The following is a 20220-nucleotide window of genomic DNA, read 5'->3' as shown; positions in this document are numbered from 1 at the left end:
GACAGGATGCAGTGTTATGCAGAGAAGTTCCATAGACTTATAAGTTTCCTGCCACACAAATACAGCATTTATGGGACAGTATGTGATTCAAAATCAAGATTTAAATCATTCTCCATGAGTAAATTTCAGATGAGATTGAATTGATAGATATTACCACAACCTTGACAGTCAGCTATTCTGAAAAGGAATTATTTGTGTCATAGCTGAAATTTATGGAGTACCTTTTTTTTTATTACTTTAATTTCATTCATTGCCATAAAGATAAGGTTCTCCCATCTATGGAAAGAAAGCTTTAGGTCTCCAAAGTTGAAAGCAGATATACCAACTGATAAACAACTCAGAACGAATCACTACATATTGCAATTACTAGCAGAATTTTATGATCCACTTCTGGTAATTACTGTGGATTTATCACAGGTAAATTGCTACAGAAAACATTGCACTTTTGATAAAAGCAGAAAAGTGAGGAGCTTTTTTTTTTGATCTTCTGGTATATAAGCTCCCATATCCTAATATAATACAGTAGATTTATGGTAATCTGTTTAAATTTGAGCATTAGACATAAGGCTAAATTTTGGTCTCTCTCTTGCCAATGAGGCCATTGTAATTAATTTGATCCACTGTTGGATAAACTGTCCTCTCACCCTCAGCTCAACCTGAAGTCAGCAACACCTATTGCTGTTTAAACTGGGATCTCTAAACATTTTATGAGATATTTTTGGTGGATATGAATAATATTTCCTTACTTTTTGCTGTTTTTCACATAGGAAGATGGGTCTATATGATTTCTGATAAATAATGAGAGATGCTACCTGAATGAGAATGGTTTTGGAGGCAGAATTTGTGTTTACTTTAGTTGTGAGACTATGCAGCATTGTAAAAGAAGTCTGAGGGTCTTACAAAAGACAAAAAAATTACTGTCTTTAAAAAAATCCTAAACTACATTGACAAGGGAAGAACATATTTTAGTACATGTATTCATTATGTAGGTAACTATTGCTGAGCACTTTCTAACAATTTCAAGGCAAACTATTCAGAAAATCAGCTCTTTTATTCTGCTAGTCACCAAAAAAGAATAATTTTGCCTAATTTTAGGCAAGAATTTCACTGGCACTGTATAGCTCTATCAAATACTTGCAACCAAAATAATTCTGTACAGAATGGCATAACAGAACTGTTCAGGACAGATATGTCTGCCCACAGATCTGTGTTTGAATATTAGGTTGCCAGCACACTTCAATCCTAAATCAGTCCCAGTTATACCTATTACAAAACCCGTAACATTTGTTTCACAATTCCTGATATAGTGCTGTCTTGTAGCTGTCTAATAAAAGACAATTTTCAACATATATCTCTCTAGTATTTTCAGCAGTGAAGTATTACTAGCAGCCTTTCAGACAGTAGCCATGAGGCAAAATACAAAATGTTCTACATCCCATCTTATCCATCAGCTTACATTAATTTTCTTTATGTCCCAGAAAGTTATCACTGTAAATTTAGTTCCAGGAAAATACTCATTCTTAAGCTATCTCTGTTAAAAAATATCGAGTACTTCTGTACAAATTCACTGAAGTAACAAAGGAAAATAGAATAGCTTTTCGTTCTTCAATGTCATATTGCACTTGCTTATGAGATAAATCTTTTTCACCTATGTTAAAGATTCAAAAATATGAAAAAATGGCTTGAAATAGGAAATTATAATATGTGTTACCCTTAACACCTCACTGAACAGCTATTGAACTTTCTGATAAAAGCATGCCTGACAACACCTGGTTGTTGAGATGGTTTTAGAAACAGATGCTTTGATCTTGTGGAGTTTTCTGATCAATCAAATCACAGCACACAGCTCCTGAGGAGGATGACAGAACTTTTTCAAATAAATAATTCCATATAGTATGTCACTTCATCTGGAGAGATGAAAGTAGTATAAATTGAGAAGAGCTATTGGGATCTGGAAGACTCTAGCAGGATGCTACGAGTTAGAGCAAAGTAGCTATTGGATGTTGAACTGTTTTAATATGAGTTTTTTTGATGTGTTTGTTTTTTTTTCCAAATGTAAATGGTGTCTGAGGACATTCTGAGCTAGATGTGTTATTCTTGCTTGAGGACATCAGACATCAGTGTGTTGTTTTAGAAGTCCTGTGTACTTCTGTCTAATGGTAAAAGGGAACACACAGACCACATCTGATGTAAAATTGAGTGATCAATGTAATTAACTATAATTTTTAAGAATGTGTCCCATTAATTAGATGCATATAAGACAGACTACAGAACATCAACTCCATCTAGTACAGTGCAATGTATTATGAAGTGAGGGTTGATGGTATGAGATCAATGCAAACAAATATCCAACCATATTTCCCTGTAATGCTGAGAGATACTAATTAAATAAACCTGAGACTACATAAAGAAATTAGAGAAGACAATAAATTTACTAGGATACAATCTGATTGAGTCAGAAAGACACAGGGAAGAAAACTAGGATACTTCTAAGATGTCTGAGTTGGACATAAATGTAATTTACATCTGAAAAAATGGAGATAGCTTCTCTCAACCAGAAATGATCCTTCTGCTCATATGAGGCATCTAGGCAGGGAGATAAGGGAAACAGTATATTTGTCAACAAGTGAGTTCTTGATGAATAATCACAACAAACAAGACTTCAAACAGGTAGGTGTATCACAACATTACCACACATCTGGGAAACTCTCAACAAAGACTGGAGTAAAGACAGATTTTTCAAGAAAAACAAGTGTGAGTGAACAATTGCTTGGTGATATATACAGTTTAAACTCAAAATAAGTAACTCATATAACTAATTTTGGTTTTCGATTATCTTTATTTTTATTTCCTCTGAATTTAGGTCTGCTAACTAAATGTGCTGTGGTTTACAACACAGACATGCTGTAAGTGGAGCTGGGTAGACAAAAGCAAAAATTAGGGCTCTGGTTCAACCTTCTATTCAGTGTTTAGAACAGCATAAAGTCACCTGCCTTAAGAATAGTGGGGACTCTCAATACTTTGACAGCAGTGCTAGATACAATACACAGGATAGGAACCCCTGGGAACTGACAAATTAAAAAGTTGATGAAAGACATTAATAAATTTTAGATGGCTTTTGGTAACTTTAAGGATGGAAATTCAATTATTCTTCTCATTATTTGGTATGTGACTGTCTAGAGTAAGTGAGGATACAACATTTTGAAGGCTGTAGTTCAAAAGGTTTGGTGACTGGCTGAAATTCAGTAATAAATGATTAACTCCTGGGGTATCATCTCTTGGAATGATTACATTTCTTCCCAATGTTGATCCCAAAATGAGCAAAGGTACCAAGTTTTCAGACTTTAGTTTAGAATCATTATATAGTTATTTAAGTGTAATTAACGAGGAAAATGCCTGTCTCCCAGATTCCTAGAAGCAAAAAAAAAATAAAATAATGAGATGACATTCTGAAAACTCTTAATGATTTCCCCACACCCCCCTGTACTTTCTGGCTTACAAGCCCCAAGTCCAATGGCAATATTCTAGCTCCAAAGGAGTATAAGAACTAATTATGCCAGTAAGTCAACTTCTTACATGGACTTTTTATCATATTTTAAGGGAAAGTCACTTAGTGCTTGCACAAAAGAGAGCATAAGCAATCATTAATCACAAAAGAGCACATGAAAAAAAGTCACATATTTTCAGTTTGTGAAGGTAACTTACAGTTAAAGTAATTGCTTCTAATATGTTCTTACCTTAGAACTTTTGAGCCTTGATTACTACTGGGCTTTCCCTAAACACCAGTGGAGTTTTTAAGCTCTCTTATAGCATCAAATCACATTGACAAATTCGTATACAACTCACTATTCCCTGCTTGATTTCTCAGCAGAGAAATGGCAGTGGAAACAGATGGTGAAATCAGAGTTCATGCATTTTCTTCCCTTTTTAGGAGTGGGATAGGTACACCAAGGTGACCATGCCCACCTTATTGATTAGAGTGAATTTCACAGCAGTGCAGAGAGTAAAGCCTGGTGAGAGACTATACCCTGGGGTTCTTTGTGGCAGTTTTTGCCCAGAGAGTCCTATGCTGTAAAAAGAGTGCAATTTAATCTCTACTTCCTTCCCTCTCTACCTGTAAATGTCTATATTTGGAAATAATAGCAAGAAGCACTCTAGTGATTGATTTGCTTTACTTAGCTCACCTGCTTAAAAGAGAAGAAAAGATAAGTTGCTGCTCGTCTGCTCTGCTATGTGACCTAACAATTTATGGAGTTTATTTATGTTTTTAACACACTGTAGATTAGATGTTTCAATCTTTACATGCTTTTGATTTTAATCTCTAGATGAAATATTGATTTTCCTGGTTTAGCCAAAACTGCAGTCAGTACAGCAGAAGATTTGTCTTTGTGGTTGGACACAACCTGGCGTGCGCTAAAAATGACCCCAGCAGAGACCTGTAGCAACTTTTAGGGTCTCATGGCATAAGACACCACTGGAAGCGTGAGGCTTTACACTGCTGAGTTTGCCTTCAGGGAACCTAGATTTTCAGGGAACCTCATTAGAATTTCGATATCTTTTTAATGCATCTTTTTGAAGAAAAGCAGTATATGCAGCAAAAGCAAGGTCCTTCCTCTTAAATGAGGACAGAATCTATTTCCTGAAACATAGTCTATCTTTTTGTGACATCCACTAACTGAAAAGCTGAGAGCATATGTCACTGAAGGTCTAATAACTGCCTTTATTTTGTACCCAGATTATCTCAATAAATTTATGAGAGAAATGAGAATTTGTAGTGGCCATTCACATACTTTTGCAAAGACATAAGATGAACAGTCATGTATAGAGATTTTGGGCTGATAGTTTGCTGATAAAGTCAGGGCTACTACACTGTACTGTTCTGTTTTGCATTCAATACAATAGCACTCTGTTTAACCTATTTTTAAATAGCTCACCTCAAAATAAAGTTCTTTCTTCCTTTATCTTAATGTGTTTCACATTGAAAATGTAAATTATATCCCTAATTTCCAAGGAAATTAAATAAGATATTAAATGAGACAGAACTCTTAAGCAAAATCAACTAACCAACACAGCAGCCCAGCAAGCTGAAAATAGCTAACGTGTGATTGTGCAGTGAAAGAATGTATCAGAAAGTATGAATGCTTAAAAGTAAACATCTTAGTGCTTTGCTTTTAATATATTGTTCTTTAAGTATAAAATTTAATATAATTTTCAAGGAGCAAATTGACCAAACCAAGAGTTCTGAAATCTGTAACATCAATATTTCTTTCATGCACAAGGGTGGATCATTTATCTACACAAGGCAAATATTTGTCACTTCAGTAAACAAAGCAAAAGGTCATAGCAAAATGGCATATGGAAATCTATCCATAAGCGATGAGGTTATAGCTTGGTATTGATTTTCAGAGCTATATGCAAACAGTAGAAAAAATTCAGAGTTGAGCGGCATGCAAAAAAACAGAATAATATTTGGAAGCTCTGGCTACAGAATTCCTTTACTTCCAGTCCTAATCCAGGTCCAATTTTTTTAACTTGTCCCTAGTCATCTCTTTTTATCCTGCAGAAACTTTTTACCCCTCCACATTGTAATGCAGCTAATTCCTGCTTTTCAGTGCTGTGTGTCTTGCTATCATAAGATAGTAAAAAAGGAGAGATTGTCTGCTTTCAGCAGCGTGGAGATGCAATTTCAAGGGAGGTTCTTCATAAACCTAGAAACAATCTGCTCAGTAATTATGGGCTGTCCGAAGACCTCCCCTCTGTTCAGCACTTGTGAGACTGTACCTTTAGTACTGTGTTCTGTTAAGGGCATCCAAATACAAGAAAGATGCTGACATACGGAAATGAGTCCAGCTAAGGGGCATCAGGTTGGTTTTAAGGGGCAGGATTTTATGAGGAGAGGCAGAGAAAGCTGTTCAGCCCTAAAGAGAAAAGGGCAACAGGGAGATATAATTGCTGTCCCCAACTACTTAATGGGAGGATGTAGTGAAGACAGGTCCAATGTCCTAGAGGCACACTTTGGACATGCAAGAAAAAATGTGCATGAGTTGGAATATGAGAAATTCTGACCTGATACATGAAAAAAGTGTTTCTATCCAAAGGCTGATCCACCTCTGGAACAGAGGCCCAGAGAAGCTGTGGCCCTGTTGTTTTTTTCATACTGTGCTCTTTTACAAGTACTCTGCAGGGAGGCCAGTTACATGGCTTTAACTTCATCAGGCTACTTTTGGCCACCATTTCTCCTAAGAGTCAGATGTTTCCTCCTCTGTCATGTGAGAGCACATGTCCAGTCCACATGATGTGGAATGTGCCTTATAATAAAACACATCTTAGAGAACAGCCTGCTGTAACCACTGACATTTGTTCCCCTGCAGCTCTACTATTAACTCCACCTCATCCCTCTGGGCAGACTTAATTCTGTCTCCAGGGGCTTACTGCTTCTCCCACCTTAGACTGAGTTATGACTAGTTAAAATTTCATTCCCCTCATGGGTGGAAACAGATTTTTCTGATGCTGTTTGCCCTTAGCTAAGAACCCAAATTGTGTTTTGCCTACTAGTTTTTATTCTGAAAATTCTGTGCACTTAACTGTAATTTTTTCTATACCATTACATTAATTTGTTAGGATGCAGCTTCTTGTAAGATGGATGCATGATACAAGATACATAGTACTGGTATGTGTAGAATGGATTCCTATCATGAGGCATAGTAAATTTATATATAATAAATTTAATTTTTTTAATTTGTACTGAGTATTTGTACTGAGCTGTGATAAAAAATGTTATAAAACCCAATGTTTTAAGTGATCAGATGGTATTTTTGAAGCCTGTTATTCTGAAAAACATAGTCTTTGCTGTTTTGTGGGTTATTTTTTTTTTTTTGGTATGAAGACAAAACAAATGCTGCTTATAAAAACTCAATGTTCTGTAATTATATTAGATACAGTAGCTACATTAGTATTTCTAGCTGTGTATTTGTAAATCTATTTGACAACCAGGGAAGAAGCTTAGCTAATTATTATTGGATCATTAAATTTTCTGTCAAAGGAAAAGTTTGATTATGCTGAAATGTGTAGAATGCTATAGTTGTACCCTGCATACTCAGCTACATCTTGGTTAGATACATTTATTTTTCAATAATTTTTCAAATATGCCTTTCACTTCAACCTTGTTTCTTGTGAGGATTATTTGAAACCTGCATAAGATAAATCTTCAATAATACAACATTAAGCATGGAATAAGTGAATACAGCTTGCATCCTGTATGTGAATTAAGGCTTAGTATTTTTGTAATTTTTAGCTCTCCTAATTTTAATGACTCTGTTTCATCTCAAAGCATGTATATATACACACACATAGGAATATATATACACTTTGTGTTTTTATATACACTTTTTTTTTTCTGCACTATAATGTATTTTCTAATGGCAGGTCTGTCCTGTTCTATACAATGCATTTCATGCCCATAATGCATTTGCAGTGACCCTTGAGCTAGCAACAATGCCAATATAGTTATCTTATTCAGCACAGCTGGGGACTCTACCAGAGATACAAGATGAAGTCTAAAATCAGTCTAGCTGCAGTAACCTCACGTTGCATGTAATCTCATTAGCCTGGGTCTTAGCTATTCTGAGAGAGCAATAATGAATTGTTTTCAAGAACTAGGCTGGTTTGGTTTTTGATCAGTATCAAGATCTACTATGCAAAGATTTTAGATAGATTTAATACCAAATGGATGGGAGATTCTTGGTAGAAGCTACTATCTAAAATCCAGGGAGCAGTCAGTACTTGCCATGCTAGTAGTAAAATACTGAGACCCAGTTTTCAACTGGTATAAAATGGAGTGATGAAAATGATCACAATATCCAAAATTTATCTAATTGTAAAATAGCATTTATTAATGGAGTAAAGGATGTGTTTTTCTGACAGCTAATGCAACATGGTTAAGTTTCAGTGCATAGGATTTAATCAACATCTCTTTTCACATTAGAATTAGCAAGCTATTGGTCATAAACGTTTTTTTGTTTTAATATTGTAACTCTCTTCAGTTGTTCATTCTAAGTAATGGTTACATGTTGCATGGGGAATATTGTTGCTTCTTTTTAAGTAAAACATGCAGATAATAGTTTTAATTTACTTATTTTTGTGCGTTGTTCTTATTTAAGCACAATACCATCTAGAGGACACCATATTTACACTGAATATTCTGAAATTTTTTTGTCCTTAAAGTTTTTCTTGAGGATTTCAGTCCTTATTTTGATAGAAGTGCATCAGTCCTACATCTATTCTAGTCTCCGCCTCTTTCCAGAAACAGGTCAGGCACTACTGTACTCAAAGAAGCAGAACTCTTTTTTTCCTCGCATACTTAGATTGTTTCCTGTCTTCTTCCTTTCCTTCCCTTTCCTGTCCCCTAAAGGACATCTTCTAGTGTTTGGTCTCAAGATTTGCATCCAGAGTTTGCTTTAGAAAGGGAAGTAGTGGTTGCCCAGAGATCCGGATAGTGGAACCTTGATCTGCAACCTCTAAATTGAGTGTGCAGTGCAGGTCACACGGTGTGTGCCGGGGGGGGAAGAGGCATTCAGGCCAGCTCCCCAAGGGAAAACTGGAAACTCCCTTTTCATGCCAGCTTCCCTGACATCAAAAACAATGAGTCCTGAGAGGTCTTATGTGTGAAGTCATTATTCTCCTTTTGACCAGTCTGAGGAAAAAGACTACCTAGCATTTAGCTTGTGCACCAGAGAAACAACTCGAGCTTAAAGTCAGCTTGCAGGTTGGTGTGACACAAGTCCCAACTACTTTAAGCCTACCTGGTCTGAAGTCATAAAGCTAATTCAGCTTTTATTTTAATTTTCTTCAGGAATCTAAAGGCAGAAACAGGACCTGGTGAGTTAAGCTTTCCTGTGAAATAAGAATTTGGCAATTAGGGTTGCAGAGCAGAGAATAGAGATAAATGGCAAAAAGAACAAAAGCAGACAAATTCTGAGCAATAGATTTTGGCTTTTGCGTTGTTTTCTTGCCTCTGAAGAGGGCAAATAATGTAGCCAAGAAAGCATTTCTGCCCCTGTTGATATGAGACTACAGAACTGTATGGAATACTTGAAAATGCATAAATTCCTCACAAATTACATCTTAAGCAAACATTTAATATAATTTCAGATTTCATTTCATCGTACTAATGAGCTACAAACAACTGACATTCGACCCAAAGCATACAAGCCCTTGGCAATTCGCTTTCTACTTAGCACATCATGATGTCTTTAGATTACATTTTTGCAGTAAAACATAGTTAATAGTTCGGTGTCATAGAAGAAAATGAAATAAAGGATATTCTACTTCGGAGTTCAAATCATCAGTATTAGGCTGCCTATGAGGGGTTTAATGAAACAGGAACAGAAACATCAAAGTGACTTTTGGATGCAGAATTTTATGATAAGTATATTGAGTTTGTTGTTGGTTTTTTTTTTTCCCATGCTGATTTTTTGCTTATAAAAATATTGTGCCAATATCAAAAAAGATAGATACTGGAATTACCTATTCAGCTATAGGGGTAAACTTGCAAATGCTTTGACCTTTTCTGAAATGGTCCTATATTTTCACATCATTCAAAGAGATTATTTTAATAGCTACAAATATCTGTAGGAAATTCTTAAAATTGATCTTGTTTTTTTAGAAAAAGAAGTATAGGAAATAACCTGGAAGTCTAAAATGAAGATGCTAATGTCAGGCCAAAGATCTAAATTTTTTTTCTCTTTCATACTACACTTTATTTTTTCCCTCCCTCCTGTTACCTGAAGACACATAAGTAACTCTCACTCTTGCAGAATTCCAGCAGCTCACAATCTTTCATGTATTTACTTTCTCAATACACAACGGTCTATTGTCTTATCATTAGAAACGAATTATACTCCACTGAATCCACAGCAGTATGGAAAGTTTGAAGAAGGGATCAGAATGCAGTTCTCCAGCTACCTTCTGGATAAATAATTACTTTTGTTAATGTTGGCGGGTTTTTTATGCCCACAAGTTGTGCATTCTGTGGTACATATTAATAGCTTTTCTACAGGTGTGGCAGAGCATGCTTCACCTGAGTGCCAGGCCATAACATAGCTTTAAGGGCATTCCACTGTATAAATGAGAGACAGAGTTCAACCTCCTTAAATTAAGAACCCATTCAACATTCTTGCAGGGAGTCAGCTTTCTGTAGCTAAGAGCCTAAATAACCATGGACTGCATAGGTGCTTCTCTTGAATAATGTGTGTTTGCCTGGAGAATAAACAACTCTTATAATTTAATTTTTTGAAGCTTCTAGACTTTTAAGCCCATGTCTGGATCTATTGTTATTAATTTGAAGAAAATTAATTGTTTCGTATTCAAAATGTTCCATAGAATAAGACAACAGAATGGAGCAGGATTTTGTTAACTAATTTATAAAATAGAATGGAGCAAAGGCCTGAAAATTGTTTTCTAGGAACTATCTTCAGACTGGTGCGAAGTTCACAGTCTAACGAAGAGAAACTTCCTGCTGCTATCTGTATCTTCTATACGAGGTCTTTCAGCTTTGCATGATCCAATTTAACCAGCTGTAGTGTCATAGTACCTATATCATACTATTCCTCCCAGTGGAGATTGACAAATGATTAAAACTAACCAAACAATTAAGTACTGTGTTGAACTGGGACTTAAACAGAGGAGCCAGAAAACATATGAAGGCAAAACAGAACCTATGCATTTTAATCTTCTCTTTATCCCCATGAATACTTCACAAGACATTACACATTGTTTTGAAAAAACCTGCATTTTAAGCACAGTTTGTCCCATAATCTGCATCACACATTTGGCAGCCTATGTAACTCTGATAATGGAAAATAAATAACTACACGCAGAACACCAAAATGTTAATTATACTTTTCATTGGCTTCAGCTAAATCCATATTTTGTAATGGATTTAAGCATACAGAACTCCAGTCTAGGGGCTGAAAGAACAGCTTGGTTTTTGCAGGGCTTATGGATCAGAGAAAGCATGGCATCAACGACATTTTGATGGGAAGAACAAGAATGAAACTATAGATGCTCAATGAATACGTGCTGCATATGTGATTATAATTACTAGAGGAACTGGTCTGAACAAGAATATATTAGGAGATAACATTAGTTATTTAAGAAAGAACAACAGAATACATTTGCATGAAGATGTTATCTATGGAAAGAAGCAATAATGGTACTCAATTGATATAACAGTACCTAAAGCAATCACATTTATTTTATGGACATGCAAAACTGATCAACAAGAAGGTGACTTTTAGTGCAGATGAACTTTTGGCATTAATTCGTTAACAATATAAGAATGAATAATAAAGCTTGAAATAAGCTGTGTTTCTCCTATCTGTCTCTAATGATGATATAATTAAAAGAAGTTGCTAATGAAAGTCTTGTGTGAAATAAAGTTCTTAAGTAAAATTAATAGTATCATCAGTGAACTGGATAAAATGTGTTTCTCAGAAATAATCACTGGGATTTGTAGAAGATATTTACTAATTAGAAACAAAATAAATGATTTTTCTCATCTGTTGGAAGATAGCATAAGGGAAGTATTACTTGGAATATACCCGGTTTTAAAGGTAAAGGTTATCTATGGCACTTGTTTCAAGATCAGTGGAGTCCTAATTACCTCATGATACATACAGGATCATGTAGCTGTTAACAGCATATACAAGAGTTTCTATTTCTCACTCTGTGAGTCTGACTTGAGTGGTGAGCTTCTCAGAGGGCTTTCTTTTAATGGTATCTGCAGTGCAAGGTAAAAATCCAACCTAACAACAAAACCAAACTCTGGGTGGTAAAATAATAAAATAAAAAGCTCTACTATTTCATGAATCTTCAGTTTCCTGTGAAGTATCTAATTTCAGACAGAAATTATTTCTATATGAAACCAAAGACATTTAATAGAATCATAGAGCCATGGAATCATAGTATGCTGAGTTGGAAGGGACCCATTGGGATCATTGAGTCTAATTCCTGTCTGTGATTTTCAATGAAATCACTCTTTAGGAGGTTTAGCTATCAATTCCTCTCTTCAAGAGAAGTGATTTGCAAGTTAAATATATATTTCACGTAACCCTTTGAGGAACTTAGACTCTTCCTCAGCACAATCCTCAGTCCTGCCTCAACCTTCTGTCAGCACAGAACCCCAAACTACACATTAATTGCCAAGCGAAGGAAATGTGTGCAAAAAAAGAGCCATAGGAAATGGACTCGATCATTGTAGGTTCCTTCCAACTGAGTCTATTCTATAGAACAGACTATTCTAATATTCTGTTCTATTCTATCCTGGTTTTATTGAAATGAGCATTCCAACATGTGCCACCATGACAGTCTCCAGACATGAACATGCATGACTATGAACACGCATGACTATGAACACAAACTCATATTTTTAACTTCTTTGTATGTATAGAACTTAGTATGGCCTGCAGCATGCATTTGGGTTAAAGTCACAATTGACAGACTTTATCTCAGAAGTCAGATAACACTGAATTTATATGAGCAGCACTGTACTCAATGTCTTTTTTCTTCCCTGGGCCTCTATGCTTTTTGCACTTAAGACTAAACAATATAAATTTAAGAATAAACAATGAATAAGTGAAGAAGCAAAGACTTTTGATCTCTTGCTTTAGCACCAGCATGCTCTTGAGGGCTGCAACATGAGCTTGTACCTGAAACATGTTCATACCTGAAACACGAGCTCCCTTTCAGTGAATCTTGAGATGAGCACACCTAAGCAGCTGCATGCTTTCCAGGGCTGGTGCACTGGTCTGTGATCTATGTAGGGTAAAGAAGGATGTAATTCATGAGAACACAGTAGTGTGCTCAAGGATACAGGTTTGTAAACTTGTACTGACAATTAGTTTTATTCGGGATCATAGTTATCGTACCCACATATCCTGATCAGAACAGTTTGGGTTGGAAAGGACCTTAAAGATCATCTAGTCCCAACCCCCCTACATGGGCAAGGACATCTCCTCTCGAGCTTTTCTGTAGCTGCTTCAGGTACTGGAAGGCCACTATGAGGTCTCCCTGGAGCCTTCTCCTCTCGTCTCCTCTGGCTAAACAATGCCAACTCTCTTAGCCTGTCTTCATAAGAAAGGTGCTTTAGCCTTCATCATCTTCATGGCTCTCCTCTGGACTCACTCCAACAGCTCTGTGTGCTTCTTGTGGTGGAGGCCCAGAACTGGACAAAGTACTGCAGGTGGGGTTTGACAAGAGTGGAGTAGAGGAGGGGAATCACCTCCCTTGACCTACTGGCCATGCTTCTTTTGATGTGGCCCAGGATATGGTTGGCTTTCTAGGCTGTAAGTGTATATTTTTTGGCTCCTGTTGAGCTTCTCATCAACCAGCACCCTCAAGTCCTTCTCCTCAGGGCTGTTCTCAATCCATTCTCTGTACAGCCTGCATTTGGGATTGCCCTGGGATTGCCCTGGCCCATGTGCAGGACCTTGCACTGGGCCTTGTTGACCCTCATGTGGTTTGCATGAGCTCGTCTGTCCAACCTGTCAAGATCCCTCTGGATGGCAAATATCACATGTAATTAAATTATTCTTATCTTAGTTATTAAGAGCCAACTATTGTATTGCTTATTTAAAATTTAAATGCATTCTGATAGAATATCTATGAGATCAGGAATAACTGTTAGATTTCCTAGTCACTGAAAGACTGAAGATCAGATATACTGGAGTACTGATTTGAGTTAACTTGGAATATAGAGACATATTACTTACCCAAAAGTTAAGGAAATAAAGACAGTGAAGGAGGTGAGATTTCAGTCTTGCTCTTCTGAACAGTCTGCTCACATTCCAGAACAGTGGAATTATAATGTTGGTCTTTTTTTTTCTTCCTGCCTCCAATTGTGAATTTTCCTTATTCACATTTTTCTTCAGCATCCCCCCACTTATGACCTTTCCCTCATCCCTCCTGTTCCAGGTTGCTAATTCTCCTCTAATGTCATACTAGACACTGGGCTTCCATTCCTCTAAGGAGAGCAATCTGTCTCATAAATAATTCTGGTAAGACACCAAGGTAGAGGCCTTATAAATATCTGTTCTGCAATCTGTATTTTAAAACTAATGTTTTATCACCATCAGCGTAGTTTGAAAAGATGGCTATGATTATAACCATACAGACTTTAAATTTTTAGCCTTCTGGTTCTGGAGGAGTATTTAGAAAGGCTCTCAGCTGCTCCTGTTACCAACGCAGTAATTATGAATGCTATTTAAGAAGCAGTGTATAAAAGAGTTGATGTGTTCCTTAGTAAGCAAATAGGAAATACAAACCTTTAACTATGTATAAAGATTCAGCATGGAAAGACCTCTACCTACATCTAGAAAAAAGCTGAGACCCACACTTCTTTTTCTTCCAAATGTGTTATATGAACAATTACATAACCCTGCCTCCTCCCCAAGCAACCAGATCTTATGATTAGGATTCCATAATCTGAAGATATTTTCTGGGTATGGATTTAAGGATGTGTCGTAGTTCCCTTTCCATTCAAAGGTAATCTGCTACATAAGTGATGGAACATAACATGGGTCATCTATTTTGATGGTTATCATTAGGTCTCTTATTCCCCCTATTCTGTACGGTGGCAATTCCTAAGTCTTACTCTAACAAGTACTTTTTGTAACTTTGAAGAATCCCAGGATACTATACTTTGAATAGTGCATAATAGTTAATTTTCAAAGTAGTGACTTTTTGAAATGACTCCACACTTTTAATAACTGTAAAGCTTTCATGAAAAAGAATGTAAAATCCACTATTTGTGTAAGAGTGGCATGCTGACATACAGACTTGGAAAAAATCTTGCTTTTGGATTGTACAAAATCTGTTTTTTTCAGATCTGTTGAACACATGAAACCATTCTTACTGTAGAAGAGAAAATAATCCTTGAATTTGATGTTACTATACAACCAGAGCATTAAAGCAATGGTTATTTGAAATCAGTGAGAGATATTCACTTGACAGAAAGTTCACTTATTTTCTTCACTTTTATATCCTCTGTTTCAAAATAATTTTTAACTTTCCTCTCCACAACTTGGTAAGGTATAAGGAGTAAAGAACAAGTTAGAGTCTTGAAAACATACAAGCAGGGTTGTTTGTTTTTTTTTTCCTACAATATTGTCTTTTTTTATTCCATGAATGAAGAAAAGAAATGGAGAATGTAAGGGGGAAAACATAATTTTTTTCCAATGACTAGGAGTATTTATTTGATGCTAACATATAATTTGAATCCTTAATGCCTGTTAAAGATTTGTCTTTCTACTCTGAAACTACAAAATAAGTAGCTTTTCATTCAACATATGTATTTGAAAATGAAATGAAGAAAATTGTTTTACTAAATATCCTAATTTTGATAGGTTTTCCACCTGCTGTAGTACTAGTGGAACATAAATCAAACTTTCTAATGTGAACATTAAATATTCAGTCCAAATACTAATATCAAGTCTTAATTTTCTTTCAATTTGAATGTAGCTGGAAGCTGACAATAAACTCCAAGCTAAACTCTAATGTTACTGGTGTAATAAAAAAGATATTTTTCTTTGCAGCAAAAATTAATTGTAGATACAAAGTTATTTTCAGAAATAAAAAAATTGTGGCAATTTTTCTCAGGTACCTTTGTACCAACGTTGGAATTCCAAGGAGTCTGCCAACCTGTAAATGGAGGAGCAGAGTTTCAAGAGAACTGACATTTTGTTTTGTAAGAAAATTGAATCTGGAGTACTGATACCAATATAGAAAGATGGATTTACAGACAGCTATAAGACTTCGAACGCTTTTTAAAGCAGTGGACAAAATAGGAGTAGAATTTTGGAAACAAAGATCATGTGAGTTGGAATGTATTTCCTTTACAACAAAACAATTCTGGTATGGGCAAAAGTGTTAGAAGTTGCATCTAAATCTCAAACACATTCAGAGGCATAAATGTATAGATATAAAAGTTCAGTAACTTTTTCAATGGAGTTTCACATCATCACTTTCTTCTCATAATGCTTATTCCTCCCCAGGTTTGAAATTTAACTAACTAATAAATAAATTTTAAAAAATTCAAGTCCATCATGAAGAATGTAGAGGGGAAATGGACAAAGCCTGTATTGCAAATACCTTTTCCAGACTAACTTCATAGGCTTTGTAAAAAATGAGTAGGCATTTTCAGCCAGATCAGAACATTTACTCTGCCCAAATTCCACTCCTCTGAGCAGCTGATTCTAGTATCACAGATTCCCTCTTTTATAGAGGGAGGAAAATTAAGGAAAATGAAAGTTCATAAAGGTAGACTGATACAGAAAATGGACTACCTAATCTAAACTACCTAATCCTACAATATGAAAAGTTTTTCACATTGCACTCCCTACTAGAGTTTTGCCATATAGGAACTGAATTTTAAAGAAGAAAGAATTTAATTTTACAGAACACTTTGTTGAAAAATGTAATTTATTTGTATTCCATAAGGGAACAATCTGGTGGAATAAATGTTGAAACTTAGTTATTTAACTGCTTAGGTTTTTCCACTGTTTCTTACTGTTCTTTATTGTTAGTTAATGTTCAATATTTGTGCTTGAATGAAGTGTTTTTTTTTTTTCCACAATCCAGAATTTCTAGTGCTATGTCCTTGTTTCTGTTAAATTTATGTCCAAAATTAATCTATTACACCATACTGCAGATGTGAACTGCACTCATAGCTGACCATCCTCATTTTAGCAGTTCTAGGTTGTGTAACGATTTTAATAAAATTACTCTTATTTTCAATAAAGAAATCACATATTCAAATAAATACCATGCAAAGACACCTGCTTGCTCACTGAATGGTCTCCAGCAGCAACGTAAAAGGGCTAGATTGGTTTTGGAAGGATCTCAGCAGCAGCTGTGGAGGGAATAGAGAATGACCCATAGGTAATGCAGCTCTCTGTGAAGAACCAAAAGAGCATAGGAAATAATCTTCATGCTCCATCCTTCTCCCTCTTCAAGTTCCTAGTGCAGATTTTCCAATAGAGGGACACCTATTAAAGGCATTGTCAAGGGACATTGTTGCAAGGGCAGCATTCTGCTTTCTGCTTGCAGAAATGAAACCCTGTGTGATGAGGTCCTTTCCTGCATGTAAATTAGTACAAAACCTCCAGAATCTTTGCACTGAGTGATCATAAAGGTAAACCACCAGATGAAAAGTGTGCTCTAATAAATGCAAATATAAAGAAATAAAGAATATATCAAAGGAACTGTTTCATTTATTTCAGTTTAATTCAAGTATTGGCACTGCTACAATCCTGTCGTCTGCAATAAGGCTGTGTAAATTAGTATGCTTTTCAATAAAAACTGAGCATATGACTTTGTCATCAACGATTTAGAATGATATGGAATGATGGTCTTTATATTAGACTAATTTTCATTACTGGTTTCTCTGGGTAATTAATTTTCATATCCAGATGTATAGAGTAAGGAACGTACCAAATCAAGTATAAGTACAGGTGCAGAATCTTCATTTTTCATCAGAGCAGAAATCTGAAGATGACATTTTTGCACAATTTTGTTATCCTAAAACCATTGTGATGTATGGATCTTTACTACAGCTTAAAACAAAGACAATGAAAGCAATCATTTCCAGTCTGAGCAGTGAAACTATAAAGCCCCATATCAGTATTTACAAAAGGGCATATCCAACCCATGTGACAATGTACTTTCCACCAACAGTGATGAACAGAAGTAAAATCTTATGCTTACATTAAAAGCATCCAATATATGTAAGAAAGTTGAAATACTCATGTCAATATTTCTAGACATCTAGTTTTTACATTACTGCTTGAAATTAAACTTTATTTCTAATAAAACTGCAATTAGGAGGTATGTTTACAGAAAACAGAAAGTGTGGTAGACATTTCATTTTTTGTAATAAACAGGTTAGCAAACTATCACTTTCATGGCTTGAAGGTAAACCAGAATCACATCCATTCCTTTGGCATTTGTACTAAATGCTAGGAGAAGGGAGGCAGAATTGCTTTGTTCCGTAATGCTGCAACACCAAGCATACATCCCTGGTCAGTCCTGAAATATCTTCTGCACCAGCTATAAGAAATGTACTCCTTTTGTTTACTGATCTCCCTTTGTTCATGTGACTATGTTAGGGATGTCTCCTGCACATAGAGAGATGCCTCAGCCTCAAGACTGAATTTTCTGAGTTTCAGTATCAATGAAAAATGTAGTAATAATGGCTCAATATCCTTGCCACCTTACCTTACCAATTTCCTTATAATCAATGCTATGATTAATATGAAGTTACATAAGTAAATGTAATACTGGATAAAACTAAAAGGGAAAGTAAGAATTTGCTTGCTGGCTCACCTGTAACACTGTACTGCCTCTGGCATTTTGACCATTACTAGTAGCTTTAGAAGCTGCTGAAAATTAAATGCAAAAAAAAACCAATACAGCAAATCAGTTTCAGACATTACAGATTATTTTCAAAATGGTGATTACTGATGACAGCTTGTGTACTCTCCTGAATAATGCAGAAATAACTAAACTAACCACTCCTTTTTTGTCTTCTTTTAAAAAAAAACAACTATTTAGGCCACCATATAAAATAAACTTCCGTATTGAAGACATTGATGTTCAGATGCTGATAATTCAATAGTATATTCCAGTTCATAAAAGTGCAAGTAACAGGGAGCTTCCTCTGGAGATTTGTCTTCTATATATCCTACAAAGATTGAATGTTTTCCAGAATGGTAAAATGAAAGTTGGTGTCCTTAGCTTTCACAAATTTCACATAATCTGTCGAAAACTGACTTTGGTCTATCACATTTAGAGTCTCACTTACAGACTTGCTGACAGCTACATGGAAATTGCCATCTTTGAAGCACTGTATCTATAGGAGAAAGATCACTCTAACCTGAGTGGTAAATGGAGTCAGGGCAAAAGTCCAGTCTGACTTGCCAAGGCTGTTCCAGTGATTCGAAGGCTGGTGCTGATAAACCTCAATGTAGGCCACAAATGGCTGCCTCTTCCCGAGGCTTTTTTTGAACACACAGCAGTTCCCTGCAGGAAATTGGCAGCTCACACAGGCCTTCAAGCCCTCGTGGAAGGCATCTACAGATCCCTCTCATCTAGCATCACACTGTTCTGGGGTTTTCTGATTACCCCACCCAGGTCATTAAGCAAAAGAAAATCTGTCATGAGGGTCAAAGAAGCTGTTTCCCCCTGAGTCATTGTAGTGGGTCAGTAGTACAGCGCAATTATTTGGACAGGGCTGAAATTGGTCTTCTTGTGACCGATTCCCACGTGCATCCTGCCTCACCAGCTTCTCATCTGGGGCCACAGCAGAGAGATCTCAGACAGCCCAGCCTCACTCCCCAGAAGGGGACTGTTACAGGAGGCTGCAAATGAAAGACACCTTCTCCAGCTCCTGCCTCGTGCACACGAGAGGTTACAGCTACCCAAAGGGAGGAGACTGCACATGAAGGGAGGGCGCTTGGGCCTCTGTGCTGGAGGGAAAAAGCACAAGATGGTGGCAGAGAAGGGGTGGGAGGGAGCAGGGCCAAGGGGCCTGTGCTGGAGGCCATGGCCGGTGACCTCACAGTGGCACCAGGGCAGTGCTGGGGGGAGGGGGACAAGGCTGGGGCTGTGGCAAGAGGGTGGTGAGAGGGGAGGGGAGGGAAAAGGCCTCGCTGGGCACAGGAGCAAGCCGAGGTGATGTCCTGCCAAATGCTGCCAGCACCACCACAGTGAAGAGACTAGAGCAGGGGACGCGGAGCCGACATGGACGAGAACAGATATCCCCCTCCTGTTTTACCTCTTCTTCCTTTTGCTGCTCTACCTTCTCCTCCTCCTCCTCTCCCTGCTCTGTGACTATTGCCTTTGTGTGACCTCCCCCTGCACGATTCCTTCAGTCCAGCTGTCACGGGACCCCCCATCTGGGTGGCAGGGAAGGGCCCGGGGCAGCCTGGCCCAGTCAGGTCGGGTTGAGGCTGATTGGGTGGGCACAGTGCTGGGTGCACTCACCTTGCTGATGCTTGTTGTTGGCACTCTTCTTCCTGACATTCCCCACAGCTGCTGAATCCTTTCAGCCTCCACTCATTTCCTTCCTCTCAATGCACCTTTTTCTTCATCCTCATCACTTGTTTTCCTTCACACCCTTCCCTTTTTGTCACCGTTGCCCTCAGAGTCTCTTGGCACAGAGCAAGA

The 20220-nt window shown here is 36.9% G+C and overlaps 1 pseudogene; it reads right to left on the bottom strand.

Moving 5' to 3' along the window:
* Positions 1-18598: 18598 nt before the first annotated feature.
* Positions 18599-19598, bottom strand: LOC104393504 (annotated as a pseudogene).
* Between the last annotated feature and the right edge of the window lie 622 nt (positions 19599-20220).

Source organism: Chaetura pelagica, unplaced genomic scaffold (assembly GCF_000747805.2).
Source record: "Chaetura pelagica isolate M959 unplaced genomic scaffold, ChaPel_1.0 scaffold117, whole genome shotgun sequence".
Classification (NCBI taxonomy): domain Eukaryota; kingdom Metazoa; phylum Chordata; class Aves; order Apodiformes; family Apodidae; genus Chaetura; species Chaetura pelagica.
This window is presented reverse-complemented; position numbering and strand designations above follow the sequence as displayed.